This window comes from Typopeltis vanoorti, chromosome 10, assembly GCF_054136105.1.
Source record: "Typopeltis vanoorti isolate ZY-2024b chromosome 10, IOZ_Tvanoo_1.0, whole genome shotgun sequence".
NCBI classification, from domain to species: domain Eukaryota; kingdom Metazoa; phylum Arthropoda; class Arachnida; order Uropygi; family Thelyphonidae; genus Typopeltis; species Typopeltis vanoorti.
In genome coordinates this window covers 130,671,257-130,687,367 of record NC_143558.1, presented here as the reverse complement: position 1 = coordinate 130,687,367, position 16,111 = coordinate 130,671,257, and the positions used below count along the sequence as shown (strand labels likewise).

At 35.8% G+C, this 16,111-nt stretch overlaps 1 protein-coding gene across 4 annotated transcripts in view; it reads right to left on the bottom strand.

The window, feature by feature from the left end:
• Positions 1–483: 483 nt before the first annotated feature.
• Positions 484–16,111, bottom strand: part of LOC150102796 (synaptotagmin-1-like) — a 277,762-nt gene continuing 262,134 nt past the window's right edge. For 3 of the 4 annotated variants that reach the window (XM_090398670.1, XM_090398668.1, XM_090398672.1), the window contains one exon: positions 13,637–14,331. The gene's annotated coding sequence lies outside the window, so the exon portion shown is untranslated. Of the gene's footprint in view, positions 630–13,636; positions 14,332–16,111 lie in introns of those variants that run through there. The other variant, XM_090398669.1, reaches the window with a different exon arrangement.

Here is a 16,111-nt window from a genome sequence, read left to right as displayed (position 1 = left end):
AACATTTGGAAATAGTATGAACTCTTGTTTAATGTTTCTATATTACACATAATATAGTCTAGTGAAAGGAATCAATTCTTAGCCTATAGCTGAGTATTAAACAGGCATATATATATATTTTATATGTGACCTACCCACAACAGGTTGTAAATCATTAGTCCATCCACAGTACTATTGTAGTACTGTGAATGGACTAAGTACTTTGTCTTATATTTTTTATTCATGCCCATGTCAAGATTCAAACCTACAGTCTGTTGGTTGGAGAGCAGATATGCTATCCACTCAACCAATCAGGCTGGAAGTATGCTATATTTTCTTTACTTGCAGAAGTTAAAAAAAAATTAATTTAAAAGCTTAGGATCACTAGTCTCTATAGTTAAAGTATCACATACATATAGTAAATGTAACTTAAAAAAGAGCAGGGGGGGGCAAGACAAATACTAATGGTGTGTGAAGAGTATATACCACATGGTAATATTCTACTCTTTTGATTTTTTTTTAATTAAAATCATATTGTACAGTTACATACTGATAAATTTTCAGTTGGTTGGCCAAGCAGATTGTCTCTGCTCTCCCACAAATAATCTGGATTCTTTTGCAAGACTTCAGTTTGTAGAAAATTTCAGCAGCTGAAATTGAAAAAAAAAAGTATCATGTCCAGTTTCTAAAGTAGGGTTCCAGGATTATCTAACTTGACCCACTCATGGTGTTAGCTAATAGAATAAGTTTACATCTCTTTATGGGTGGAATTTACATTTTTCATTTAAATGTATCTCAGGCTTAAGCAATTATTAAAAATTAGTGGGCAATAAAGTAATTTTTAAACAAGACAAATATGAAAAAAAGTGTAATGGAAAGATCCCAGTTAAAAAGTAAGGGGGGAAGCATTTCATACAGGAAACCCAGCTGATTATTATTATTATGCCATTTTGATCAAGTTGAGTTTTTTCTTTTTTTTTTTTTTAATCTCATACATGAAAAACCAATTAGAGTAATAAAGTACATGTATAATGTTTATGAAATTGTGACTCTCGGAATCATTTAGATGTACTGGATAGTACACCTAATTATCCTGGGCCCATTATTATCCTGACAGTTATACAGATAAAAGTATGATAGATGATGCATATATTATGTGGCCTCCCTCGATGAGTCTCTGAAGGTTTCTCTTAATAATCACAATAAAAAAGGCATGATGTTTTTCTGCAGAACTGGATTAATTTGAAAAAGAGTTTTCATATATATCAATTTCTCATGACAAAAAACCTCTCTGCTTAGCACCCCCTTTACAACAGTAAATTTTTACCTTCTTGCGGTCTTCTGTATACAGCTTTTAATTGCATCGTACTTCATGCTTGCAGTGTGATTTCCAGTTTCTACAACTTGTTTAATTATATTGGAGGGCAGGGATTACATTGCACACATTGTGAAGATGTCACATTGGATAATGGCAATGATGTGGAGGACCCTGACATTCAGAAATAAAGAGGTTATAATGCCATTATATAAGGCCTTGATCAGGCCTCTTATGGATTATTGCACACAGATTTGGTCACTGGGTTTTCATGGGGATGAGAATATGTAGAAAGGATCCACAGGAGATTCACAAAGGTGATCAGTGATACGTGGAGTACGAGGGAACAGTGAGAGAATGTAAATTTCAAAGCCTCATGAATAGGAAGATTGATACATAATCTAGTCAGAGGCTGTTATGAGGTTGACGTGGAAGAGATTTTTCACAGAATACGAGAGGGGGTAGAACAAGAAGCCATTGCTGGAAAGTCTATAAGGAGGGTGTGAGTAGGTTCTTTACATGGAGAGTGGTTGGTGAGTGGTATGCATTGCCCAAGTGTGTTGTGGACCCATTGAATCAATTTAAGGTATGGTTGAATGAGCTTCTGTGCCCTTCAGACAGGAATTTTTATAATAGCTTATTTGAGCAGTGCAACCAGCCCTTCATCTAGCAGCATCTTCCTGAATGAGTGTCATACTTATTCCAGCTTATTCATGCTTATCCATAATCTTGATTGATATTCTCTTAAACATTCACAACAATGGGCAGCATCACATGGTGACAACACCTCTAAATGACACATTGCAATGCTTTGTTTTAGTAAGACAGTCAGATTTCCCTGTTTGATGCCAGTTCTGAGTCAGCTATCAGTGAAACAGTTATGCAACTTGGGCCATCTGGCATGCTTAATAGCTGAGTCATCCCATGCAAAGACCCCAACATTGGTCTGGGCTCAAATGTTCCATCACTAAATAGTTTCTCCCAGTCTCGGTGCAATGCCATACCTACTTATGACCCAGAATTACCAGCCCATCCTCAGTGCCAACTAAAACAGTTCATCTCTCCTCCTCTGAAAACAAACAGCTTCACTAACATCCTTGAACTTTACACCTGGAAAACTTCCACCATTTGTTTCATACTCTCATTCATGTTTTGTCCAGTATCATTCACCCCTTCCACCTTCTCTACACTTTCACTGTCTTGCCTTATTCTCCCACTTTCCACACAACTTGCATTTCTTGCACACTCACTTTCATACCACAAACCATTCATGAGTGAATAATGACTACATTCAGAAAAATAATAACCTTGGCCACTATGCATTGGTGCCATCAAAAACACTTCTTGAATGATATCACGTATTAAATTCAAAGATGCACACTCAACTAAAAAAAAGTAACTAAATCATTACCATAATATACTAAAATAAAAAGCCTTATCCATAAGCTGCATGCAACACCACTGAATTGAAGTTAAATGCAAGAAGGTGGAGGAAAATGGTTTGATGGAAAATCTGGGTTAACACAAGGTGGCACACTATCTTTACTATTGTACATCATCAACCAGTTATAAAAATCAGAAATATGCAAGCTCTTTACTTTATGCAGATGACTCTTAAATAAATTCATTACAAGTGTACAGGATTCTTTAAGTAAATTGAATATCTGCTCTAATAAATTTGGTATGAAAATATTCTAGAACTTGTAGACGCTTTATTAGGTGCTTTAAAAGAAAATGGCTAATTAAATGATTTTAGATGATTGAATGATAGGTTGTATATGGTATGTATATCTATCTATCTATATATATATATGGTAGAAGACAGGAATTAGAAAAAGACATACAAGTGTTCAAAACAGTTTTAATTTGTGAAGCTAAGTTAGAAATATAAACAGTTGATTCGCAAGAGACTACAGATATGAGAGTTGCTAATGAACATCAGGGGCAGAATCATTTCAGATTTATTAGAAAGCAACTGGACATCATTAGTATTCAAGAATATCTGAACAAAATCAAATGTGTTGTGGACACTTTGGGACAGGAAAGCTATTTTAAAAAACAATTTTTTACTATTATTTTGAATTAACTGTTTTGGTACTAACTTTTTCAGTAAAATAACTTAGAACAAATGTTTTTAGCTGTTATTTAAGTAAGATAAAAATATTAATAAAAGTGCACAAAGGATGTTCTAAAGAAATAGACTAGGCAGGTAAAAGGTCATATTAAATATGTGAAGGAGAGTAAAGGTACTGCTGAGGAGGAATGTATGCTGTGCATGACATACATAATGGCTCTAAAATTAAGAATAGAAGTATGTTATTGTAGCATAGAATCCAGTGATGTAATTATAGTTGAGTTATTTAGATGTTAAAAAATGCTAAAGAGTTAATAACAAGTAATATTAATATTGGTCATATTGGTTGGATGAAGGAAATAGTAGGGGAATTATGTCCATATAAGGTAGACACAAAAGAGGGAAATAGTGGCAATGGTTATGAGGCAGCGTGGTACAAAGAGGAGGTTGACAGGAAGACATTTAGTTGGATGTTGATAGAGACCAGGGAATGTGGAGGGTGGTGGTGAAGAAATGTTGATAATTTTGATAACTTGGATTAGTGATAGTGAACAAAGGAAGGATAATTATTATGGACGATTTTAATTATGATGGTATAGACTGGAATGAAGAAATTGCATTTGGGAATAAGAAAAATATAGGTATTATTTCTGGGAAAATTCCCATGTTACTCCTCTTAAAAAAACTATTATTTATATGGCTATTTCCGTTTAGAAGTGTCCCTTATTTTAAATACATTGGCTTTTTACTCAAGAATTGTTTAGGACATTATAAGTGTATTTTAGAGGTAAATATATGTAGACTAATAGAGGAAGAAATTTTGCACATATCTTGTTTGGATGTTAGGATGTCTTCGTTCTACATACTTCTGCTGTTAGGCTGATAAAGGGGGATAGGAAATGTGTGTGTGTGGTGGTGGGGGTTGAGGCAAGGTGGGAAGATTAAATTAGAAAATCAGAGTTTTTTAAAAAATAATATATATACATATATATTATTATATTTAAGGAAGGGATTTATGGGAAACAGGGCCGGGGAGAGCATTAGCGGGGTGCAAGCCATTTCAATCGTGTATCGTCATCAGAACATTTCAGGAAAAGTGTAGGGCTATGTCATGTCGGCTTGGTGTATCTGCCTTAGAAGGACTTTTGTTTTCGCTTATTGGTCGGAGTTGTGACCTAATTTTTATATTGTGGAGCTTCCAACACTCAGAAATTAAGTAGGGTCGGTGGACGACCCTACTTAAATCGAGTTTTCATCACATTTTACGGCTATTATTTCCGATATTCTAAGTATTGTTTCATTGTCTTGTTTGTCTATTATAATTGCCATGTCAATTTGCGGGGTACGATTCTGTTCAAGGGCATGAACTGTTATTTCTGTCTTCCCTGTACTCTATTTTATTTTTCTTTTGATGTTGCTTTTTTTTTTTTTTTTTTTTTTTTTTTTTGTGTTTAAATGAATAAGCATGTTACAGTCATGGAAGTGTTCTTGTAGTCTAGCCCATAAAGACCCGATGGTAGAATCTGTTTAGGTAATGTCACAGTCTTTTTTGGCAAGGATATTTGTAGACTACATTGTGGTGTTCTAGGATTTCTTTGTGTGTGAGAGATTAATTGATTTTTAGGAGAGTTGCTAATTTTTGGTTCATGGTGAATACTAGTTTACACACAGACTATACTATAAGCTAGTATTCACCACGAACCAAAAATTAGCAACTCTCCTAAAACCCACTATCTCTCACACAAAGAAATGCTAGAGCACCACAATGTAGTCTACAAATTTCCTTGCCAAAAAGACTGTGATATTACCTAAACAGATTCTACCATCAGGTCTTTATGGGCTAGACTACAAGAACAATTCCGTGACTGTAATATCCCTATTCCAGAACATTTAAACACAAAAAAAATGCAACATCAAAAAGAAAAATAAAATACAGAGTACACAGAAGACAGAAATAGCAGTTCATGCCCTTGAACAGAAACATACCCCACAAATTGACAAGGCCATAATAATAGACAAACAAGACAATGAAATAATGCTTAGAATATCGGAAACAATAGCCATAAAATGTGATGAAAACTCAATGTCCACCAACTCTACCTAATTTCCGAGTGTTGGAAGCTCCATAACATAAAAATTAGGTCACGACTCCGACCAATAAGCGAAAACAAAAGTCCTTATAAGACAGATGCACCAAGCCGATATGACATAGCCCCACACTTTTCCCGAAACGTTCCTATGACGGTACACGATTGAAACCACTGGCACCCCGTTAACGCTCTCCTCTGGCCCTTTGTCCCATAAATCCCTTCCTTTGTCCCAAAGAAGTGCCCTTAAATATAATAATATATATATATGTATATATATTATTTTTTAAAAAACCCAGGTTTTCTAATTTAATCTTCCCACCTTGCCTCAACCCCCCCCCCACACACACACACGTTTCCTACCCCCTTTATCGACCTAACAGCAAAAGTATGGAGAACGAAGACACCCAAACAAGGTATGTGCAAAATTTCTTCCTCTGTTAGTCTACATATAGTTACCTCTAAAATACACTCATAATGCCCTAAACAATTCTTGAGTAAAAAGCCAATGTATTTAAAATAAGGGACACTCTTAAATGGAAACAGGCTAAAACAGCCGCATAAATAATAAGGAAAATGAATTTGAGTTCTTGAGAGATAATTATCTCAGACAGCATGTAAAGGAAGGCATGTGAGGATCAAGAGTTTTAGATCTGATCATTTCATCAGGGGATGTAATTGTGAGTGAAGTGTCACACTTTCCTCCAGTTGATGAGAGTGATCATGAAGTGATCACCTGGGTTGTGGCTAGCCATATGCAGACTTCTGTGAGGAAAGGATATATGTGGAAGTACAAGGCAGGTGATTATGACAAACTTGGAAGACTGCTTGGAGCTATAGCATGGAATGAGGTGTTGAGTGATAAGGAAATAGATGCCCCTTGAACTAACAAAGAAATACATAACAGCATCGATGTGTGAATGTATGAATTCTGAAGGCCAAAAGGGGCTGAATAAGGTAAGTGTAAAATGGATGAATGAAAGGCTTAAGCATGAAATCTGGACGAAGAAGGTACTTTGGGGGTAGTATAAACAGAATAATGGTAATAATCAGTTACATGAAGAGTATAAAGAACAAGCCAGGAGAGTGACTCAGCTAGTAAGGAAAAACAAAAGTGCAGTACGAGCAGAAATTGGCAAATCAGGCAAAGAAAAACTCTAGATTTTTTTTAGATATGTGGCAAGTAGAAGGAAGAATGATCATGGTAAGATGATATTAATGGATGAAAATGGTAGAATGGTAACTGCAGCAGAAGATTTTGTTGATGTATTTTATGATCAATTTATAAGGGTGTGTCATCATCATCATCATCATCATGGAGAAACGTAAGTGTAGAGGACAGGAGAAGATGGCTTAGATGTGAATGAGCAGAAGGTATTTGAGGAAATAAATAACCTTGATGTCAATGAGGTGATAGGATTTGATGACATATTGCCACACCTCTTAAGGGAATTGACAGTAGCATTGACATGTCTCTTTAATAAGTCTTACAACAGCACAGGTTCCAAGTGAGTGGAAAGAAGGCAAAATTGTTCCATAGCATAAAGGCGGTGATAGGGCTGTGACTACAAATTATAGGCCAATCTGTATATCTGGAGTTATCGTGAAGGTATTAGAGAGATTGGTGAGGAGGAGGATACATAAATGGGTTGATAACAGCAGTATTCTCTATGGTTATCAGCATGGATTCTGTTAAAGGGAGATTATGTTTTACTAACTTATGTACTGTAACAAGGTGACAGGTGTCTTGGACAAGGGTGGTGGCACATACAGTGATGCACTTGGATTTTACAAAAGCTTTTGATAGACTGCAACATGACAAGCTGTTAAATAAACTGAAATGGGAAGTGAAAGTTTTCTGTTGTACTCAATATCATCCATGAATACTGCAGCTTTTTTTTTTTTTTTGCCTTGCTTAATTATGGTAAGCTGGTTGTTACATTTCAAGGATTTTAGGGCCTCAATTTCAGTTGGAGATAAGTTTTGGGAGTGGACATTTGGCTCCAAGTAGTACTGACGAGCCATCTGGTCAGAGTTTATTAGCATCATCACTTGAGAGGCTATATAAGTTCCTCTCAATGTTATGTAGGAAATGAGCAGATTAATAATTACTTCACAAGCATTTATGTAGGTTCAGATAACACAAGTTATGCACCTGTATATCTAATACAGCATAAGAAACTTGCTGATATCAATAAAAGTGCTTTGCAATATAAGCAAAACCAGTCAATTTGTTATTACTACCTGGGGAACCCCATGGAGTCTATAGAACCTAAACATTTGCACAATCTCTGCCATGCTTAGATTTGAACTCATTCGCTGGCATGGCACCCACAACAGACTCTAGCAACCCATTTAACTCATTCACCACTCTCCAAGCACATAATCTAGTCATCACATCCTTGCTCAGCTTCTAGGGATGATGCCACTAGTTCTCTCCCTCCCCCCCTCCCCCTCACCAGACCTGTACTGAACATTCTCTTCACCATCAATCCTGTAAAAACCTTTCAATAATTTGTATTATTGAAATAGAGGTGGCTCTTGAGGCAACAGTAGTGGTGGTATATAAGAAGTGCTCCGGATTCGGATAAGTTATTCTTGAAATAGTTAATTGTATATGAGAGATCGTTTGAGCATGAATAACTTGACAGAGGACAAAGAGCATGTCAGAAAGGATATCAGGAGGCTGCTTAGATGGATAAAAGAGAATAGTGTGACAGGAAGGGTAGTAAGCATGTTGCCTAGGTATGACTGTGGTGAGATGAGGCAGAGAGCAAGGATTATGAATGGTATGTTAGCTGAAATGTGCGAGGAGAGGGGAGTACAATTTGTTAATGTGTAGAATGAGTTTGAAGGACGAAGTGAACTGTACAGGAGCGATGGACTGCATTTAAATGTTATGGTGTGAATCATTTGGAGAGGTTGTTGCTGGAAGGTAGAGAAGTGAGTATAGAGAAAGAATCAGATCAAGTAGGAAGTGATGTGGAAAAGCAGGAGAGATCAAAGAGGTGGTTATGAATGAGGAAGTAAGTGGCATGAGTATGGAAAATGAGAGAATGGGTGTGCAAGATGAACAGGGAAATGAGGAGACTCAGGGTGGACGGGTACACAGCATGAGAAAGGTGGATGCTCCAAGAGGATGTGAGAGCATGCGTAGACAGGAAAGGAATGGGATGACCTGGGATCAAGAGGAAACAGTTGGAATTGAAGAGGGTTTTAAAATGAATAAGCAGAAAGGGAAATGTCCCCAGTCGAGCATGGAGAGATTACATCGAATGAGTATTATCAGTGGAAGTAACTGTAGATCCAGGAATGAGCTGTTGTGTAAATGTAATTTGCATAATGTAAAAACACATTTCCTAGGAAATGTGTTTTTACATTATGGAAAATACCTAAGAATAGCGATCAGAATTTACCGACTTTGCTGCGAGTCTTCCGGTATTGCACTACGTGCTAGGGTCACTTGCATTTGCTCACGCCAGTGGTCGCCGATACTTTATAGTTTACTATATTCGGCAAGAAACTCTCTGATTCCAATCTTTGAGTTTCTTATTCGGTTTTAAAACTATGTGGGATTTAATATCCCCTTAATTTAAATAATGAGCTGTTGTGTTTATATACAAATTCTAGAAGTGTAAGAAACAAGGCAGATGAAATGGTTGCACTAATTGAGTCTGTTCACCCAAAAATTGTTGGAATAAGTGAGACATGGTTAGATGAGGATGACATCCTGACAGGAATAGAGATGGAAAGATATGATGCATTTCAGTCCATACAAAGTAGAGATGCAAGAGGGAAATAGTGCCAGTGGTTTTGAGGCAGTATGGTGTGAGATAGAGGTAAATGGAATCAAATACTTAGTTGGATGTTGTTATAGACCAGGAAATGTGGATGGTAGTGACTATGAAATGTATAATCAAATTAGACAAGCAAATAAGAAAAGAGTGATCATTATGGGCAATTTTAATTATAGCAATATAGACTGGAATGATGAGATAGCAACTGGAAATAAAGAAAATGAGTTTGAGTTTTTGAGAGATAACTACCTCAAACATTATGTAACAGAGGGCACATGAGGACTGAGGGTTTGGATTTGGTCATCTCATCAAAAGATGTAATTATAAATGAAGTGTCAAATAACCCACCAATTTGTGAGAGTGACCATGAGGTGATTACCTGGGTGGTTGCCAGCAGTATGAGGACCTCTGTAAGAAAATGTTATATGTGGAACTACAAGAGGGGGGGAGGTGATTATGAAGAGCCCAGGAAACAGCTTGTAGATGTAACATGGAATGAGGAGTTAGCTGGAAAAGAGATCAATGCAGCTTGGGAGATTTTCAAAAACTATCTAGTAGATGCAATGTCTAAATGTATTCCAAGGGTGAGAAGGTTAAATAAGGTAGGTGTGCAATGAATGGATAAAGAGATTAAGCATGCGATATAGAGAAAAAGGGCATTATGGAGGCAGCATAAGAGAAGTGGAAATGACCAATTCCATGAGGACTACAAAGACCAGGCAAGGAGAGTGACTTGGTTGGTGAGGGTAGCTAAAGAGGGGTATGAACAGCAGTTAGCTAATGAAGCTGAAAAGAATCCTAAGGAGTTTTTTCAATATGTAGCCAGCAAAAAGAAAGAATGATTATGGAAGGATGATATTGATTGGAGAAAATGGTATAACAACAGCTGTTGCAGAGGGTGGGGGTAGAGATACTTAATGAACAGTTCATAAATGTCTTTCAATCTTGTGAATGCGACTTCATGGAGAGAGAGATTGAGAGCAGTTGATAATGGGGTGAGAGAGAGAGACTGACTGTAAGTGAGCAAAAGGTGTATGGGGAGTTGAGCAAACTAGATGTAAATAAGGCTGTGGGACTTGATAATGAACTGCTCTCAATCTCTCCATGAAGTCACATTCACAAGATTGAAAGACCTTTATGAACTGTTCATTAAGTATCTCCACCCCACCCATCGTTATACTATTTTCTCCAATCAATATCATTCTTTCTTTTTGCTGGCTACATATTGAAAGAACTCCTTAGGATTCTTTTCCTAAGGAGTTCTTAGGAAAAGATATGTCAAGGCTGGCATCAACTCCCTACCACGTATTCTGAAGGAATGTGCCAGGGAGTTGATGCCGGCCTTGACATATTTTTTTAATATGAGTCTTGCACTCGATCAAGTTCCTAAGGAGTGGAAGGAGGGAAAGATTGTGCCACTCCATAAAGGAGGTGATAGAACTCAAGCATCAAATCATAGGCCTATCTGCATGTCAGATGTTGTAGTTAGGTCGTTGGAGAAGCTTGTGAGAACTAGGATCCAGAATTGAGTTGACAAAAATGTTATCTTTGATGGACAGCATGGATTTGCTAAAGGGAGGTCATGTTTTAGTAATCTACTTACTTATTACAATAAGATGACTGCTTCCATGGACAGAGGAGAAGGATACGCAGTGGTTTACTTGGATTTTGTAGAAGCTTTTGATAGATTACCACAGGATAAGTTGATAGTCAAACTGGAGTGGATGGGGGTTGGATATTAGATTGGTGCATTGGATTGGAGACTGGCTGTCTGATGGGTGTCAACAAATTATGTATGAGGGAGCTATATTCCAGGAGGGGGAGAGTTACTGGTGAAGATTTGGATGGAGATATTAAGTTGTTTGCAGAACAGGGGTGGGACGAATCATGAAAAGTAGAGAAGATGTGGCCTTACAAGAAGACTTGAATAAATTGAGTGACTGGGTGCAGGAATGGGGATGTGAGTTCAGTGTTGTGGGGTGTAGGGTTTTATAATTTGGAAAACAAAAATGGAATGCAGAATTTGTGCTTGGTGAGGATATATTATCAGAAGTAGAAGAATTGGGAAATCTGCAGGTGGTGGTGGATGGGGATCTGGGGGACACATAGCCAAAATTGTGAGGACAACACAAAGGCTTCTGGGGATGATGCGGGAGACACTGTCTTGTAGATGTAGGGAGATTCTTGTTCCATTGTATGGGGCTTTGATTGATCCTCTCCAACATGGACTATTGTGACCAAATCTGACCAAAGCAGTGTGCCCTCCGAATTTCAACTTTCTATCTATCAACACCCAACACTTCATCAATTTCCTGGGGTAAGTTAATAATCTTTTCATGCAGTACATACCTACACTCACCACATTAAACTGATATTTCTTCTCCTTTGCCCATACTCCAGTTTATTCAAATATGGCTGCAAAATTCAACATTATCTCTATTGCTTTCCCAAAAAACTGAATATTTTCCCTCATATCATTAGTACAAATTAAATAGTAGTGGCACAAGTAGCACACTGCTAATCATGCCTACTGACCCAAATAAACTATCATATATCTGTTCATCACGGAACCACCAATTTCACATCTGTTGACATTTGCTGTAATTTATGGATCTAGATTTCATGGTATCCCATCAGCTATGAGGTGCCACCCCAACCTCAACAAATATGACCGCATTAATTTGCTAAAGGTTTTGGAGACTGTCATTCTAAGATTACGTTACCCTTACTTTCTTTTCAATTGCAATTTAAATTGTTTCTGTCTCTCTGATGGAGTGCTTATGTGTCTACCACATTTGTAATTTTGTGCCCTGAGAATGATGTGTGTGGAAATCGATCAAAATATCAGTAAGTTCAATAAATTATTTATTTTCTTGGTGAATTTTGTGCCCTGAGGATGATGTGTGTGGAAATCGATCAAAATATCAGTAAGTTCAATAAATTCTTTATTTATTTGGTGTTGTTTGTACTGTGATGTGCTACTAAGTCTATCTATACTAATTTGCTGATACTTGACAATTTCTGGCATCCAATAATTGGATGTAGAAAAGACATACAGCCCTTGATAGTAAATAAATGTATGTTGGGGAGAACTAAACTGCTTATGATTGTTTTCAATTAATCATTCCTTCTGATTGAAATTTGCAGGAAAATAATATCAGATAACATTAGCAATTCATTGTACAAAATTAAGAACTAGTGGCCTGTTCATCAGTAATTCCTATCAAACTAAGTTTTTTTTTTTTTTTTTTTTTTTTAAGTGACACCCACCTATCCAAGGTTGTAAACCTGTAGTACTTATCATAGGTGGGCCATGGAATTTTTTCCTATTTTTTTACATAAACCATAAACTCCATTCTAAGACCAAACATGGATTTTTTTTGATTTTTTTAATGTCACTTCAGGCCTCCAAATAAGTGGTGCAATGGTCTCACATTGGGTTATGAAAGTCATCTCCTGCCTAAAAACAGTCACAAACATCCATGCCAATAGCAGGATTCATGTCTGCAGTCTGGTATGCTAACCACTAAGCCAACCTGGCCAGCATTTAGGACCAGCAGCCAATTCTTCCTTGACAGAAATCCACTGAATGGTGTGTAGCATGATTTCATAAAGGATCAATTGATCATGACAAATCTCTTAACTTTTAAGAAGATTTACATCTTCATAAAAGAATTGGTGTGGCAATCTATGATGCAATTTATCTAGATATCAATAAATATGCTATAAAATCGGGAAAGTTATGAGAATCAGTTTTTAAACTGCCAATGTTGAGCTTAATGAACAGAAGGCTGGGAGACTTAACTGAAATTTATAAATTAGTCCATAACAAATATGGATATATAGATATTCAATCTGTATTATATTGGCTGAGCCTGGAATTACTGGGGAACATAATGGAAGAAAAAGAGGTGATATTGAGGAGTTCATTTTTACTGTAAGAGTTTTTTTTTTTTTTGAATGGTCTTCCTTTAGTGCTGTGGACACAGGCAGTGTGAATAGCTTTAGTAATGAAATAAATGAACACTGAGTGGAGATTAGGTTCAAAAAAATAATGTCAGATCTGACAACATTGGTTTCAACAAATAGCAGATTAAATTTGGAAGAAAATTTTTGATAGAAAGCTTGTAACAGTACAAACTTAATGCTATAGCTATCACAGTGTCCTCATGGAAAATTTGGCAATAAGGAAATTTTGTTTCACACTTTTAGTGTTGTAAAAGTCATATGTTGACATATTCTTGATTCTTTATATCATATAATTTTATCATTGGGGAGATGCCACTTTTGCATCTTGGAAAAATGCTCATTATGATGAGCATTTTTCTGGGTTAATAAGTTATCCACACATAACTAATAATTATCAATTAAATTAAGGCTGTCATTAATATAATTTGATAATTTATTTTTAAAATGGAGACATGACAAAATGTCATACACTATTTACAGAAACAGTAATAATAATATTGATTAATCATGACATTTTGCTATAACATGAATTAAACATTGGTTCCAACATAAAAACATAAATTTAAAAAGAAGTTGCATGCGATGTGTACACATTAGGAAGTATCATCAATGAATAAAACTTGCTAATATAATTATCTCCTCTACACGGTAATTATGTGATGTCCATGATTTGCTGAATTTCATATCGCCGATAAACTTATGAGAAAATCGGACCATGCAATTTTATTCTTTGTTGAACTGTATCTTTATATAAATTCATGGTTGATCATTTTCTTAGGAATGTTGGAATTTTCAGAAATGAAACAAAGCAACTTAGCATGCTTTAAAAAAACCGCTAAATGCAACATTAATTATTCCAATCATTTTTTTTTTTTTTGTTGTTTGTTTGTTTTATTAAAATACATTAAATTGCTGTGTTTCTAATCTGAAAAATTCAAAGCTTTGCCTTCATATTTTTTTTTTCTTTCCTGAGATAAATTATTAAAATTGGATAACATCTAAGGGAATAAATATGATAAACTGGCACTTAATTCAAAAATTTTAAAGATGCTGTGTTGGTATGCAAAGTAAGATCACTTCGTCTATACTTTTCCTTTTCGAATAAGCCATCTGGAAAAAAAAAAGTGTATATATATATATTACTGCATTTTTATAAAAGTTATAGCTTTAATAGTTGAATGTTTCTTGTATGATGTGTTTTTCAATAAATATATGTGCCAGAAATTATTTAAAAAATCATACAGTGTAAGTCGTATGATATCTCTACCTCCTTTGGACACAGATAAGTAAAAGTATGTATTTTATCACTAAAATATATCACCACTGCATAGGTTAGTGCCAGAACAGATGCAGAAATAAGGCAAAAGTCAATCATTATCTGGAAAATAACTTAGGAGTCTAAATTCAGAAACAGGTAGACAGAGTTTATCATAGTAATTTGATCTCAGTTTATGATGTTGAATGAATTGTTTAACAAAATGGATACATGGTGATAGGTAAAAAAAAAAAAAAAAAGATCTTTTTTCCTCCCCTGTGTAAGCCCCACCCATAAAAGTCTGTAAAGCAGTAGTAATTTATCCAAAACTTAGAGCATCCATAGTACTAATCTGGAACCTCTTCTATATAAACCAAACATCAAACTTTTCATATCTTCGAAAAACACGACAATCACTTGTAACCTAAGACAATCACAAATATCCCGTGACCTGTTGGTTGGAGAGTGGAAGCATTTCTGAATTGTGCCTTATCTGAGATTATTTTTATGGATGCTCTCTCTCTCCTCTAAAAATGCCAAAATATGAATATACAGTTCATCTTCAAACTTACTGATTCAACCTCATCCTGACTCGTTCCAGCTATTTCTGTTTAAAAGTTTTATCCGAAGACTGACGAAGAAACTCCTACAACTCTTCAAGAAGCGCAACAGATTCCTTCTTTCTCTCAGATCACATGTCTCATGGCACTCTTGTATTATGGATTTTGTGGCCACTCCTGTGTAAGGTGGATTATTTTTTTTTTCCTTCCCCGAAGTCAGTTTCAGATCAGAAGTAAAGAATAAAGCTGGCTGAGCCAGCTTTATTCTTTAAATTTGCAATGTGTTTCCTACACAGTAATTCACTGCTGATCATCCTCAAATCTTGTTAATTTTAGGGATTTTTTTAATATTATATAATTATGTAATTTATTATATGAGGTAAGTCATTTTGCCCAATGATAAAATTTTCTTTAATTTTTTTTCCCCCATTTTTAATGCATTTTCACTTGGTATTATTGCAAGAGCTTTGTTTTGTGGTGTCAACTTCACTTCTCTCTCAGAAATTATTATTAACACTAGACCTTCCATGGAGTCACAAAACTCATTTGTAGACATCACATGCAAAACACAAACTGTTGCTTTAAAATCATTTAACAGATCCACATTCACCACACTGTCAGGCAACGCATTCCACTCCCAAACCACACTCTGTGCTAAAAACCTTCTCCTTATTCAGACCCCTTCCTTATATAATTTCGAAAGATGACACTCCCTCTTGTCTGAAAACATTGATTGGTTGAATCAGTTAAGAAGGCATGTGTTGAAGTTATATGCAAGGATGAAAAAAATAAGAAAACCATGATGGACACAAATGATAGAAACAGTCCTGGAAAAGAAGAAAGCATGCCAAAAGCTCCTTAACAAATGAGTCAGTAGATGCCCTAAAAGAATATAGAAAAAAAAATGTAAGAGAGCTAAACTATGTGTGTAAAAGTAGTTAAACAAAATTCATAGGAAGACTAGTAAGAATATAGAAGATCAGAAAAGTTACAATGTTCTGGAGACTGTTAAAAGCAGAGGAAAGACTACTATAAAAAGAAATGAGAGATAATAAAGGTGACATGAAAGCTGAAG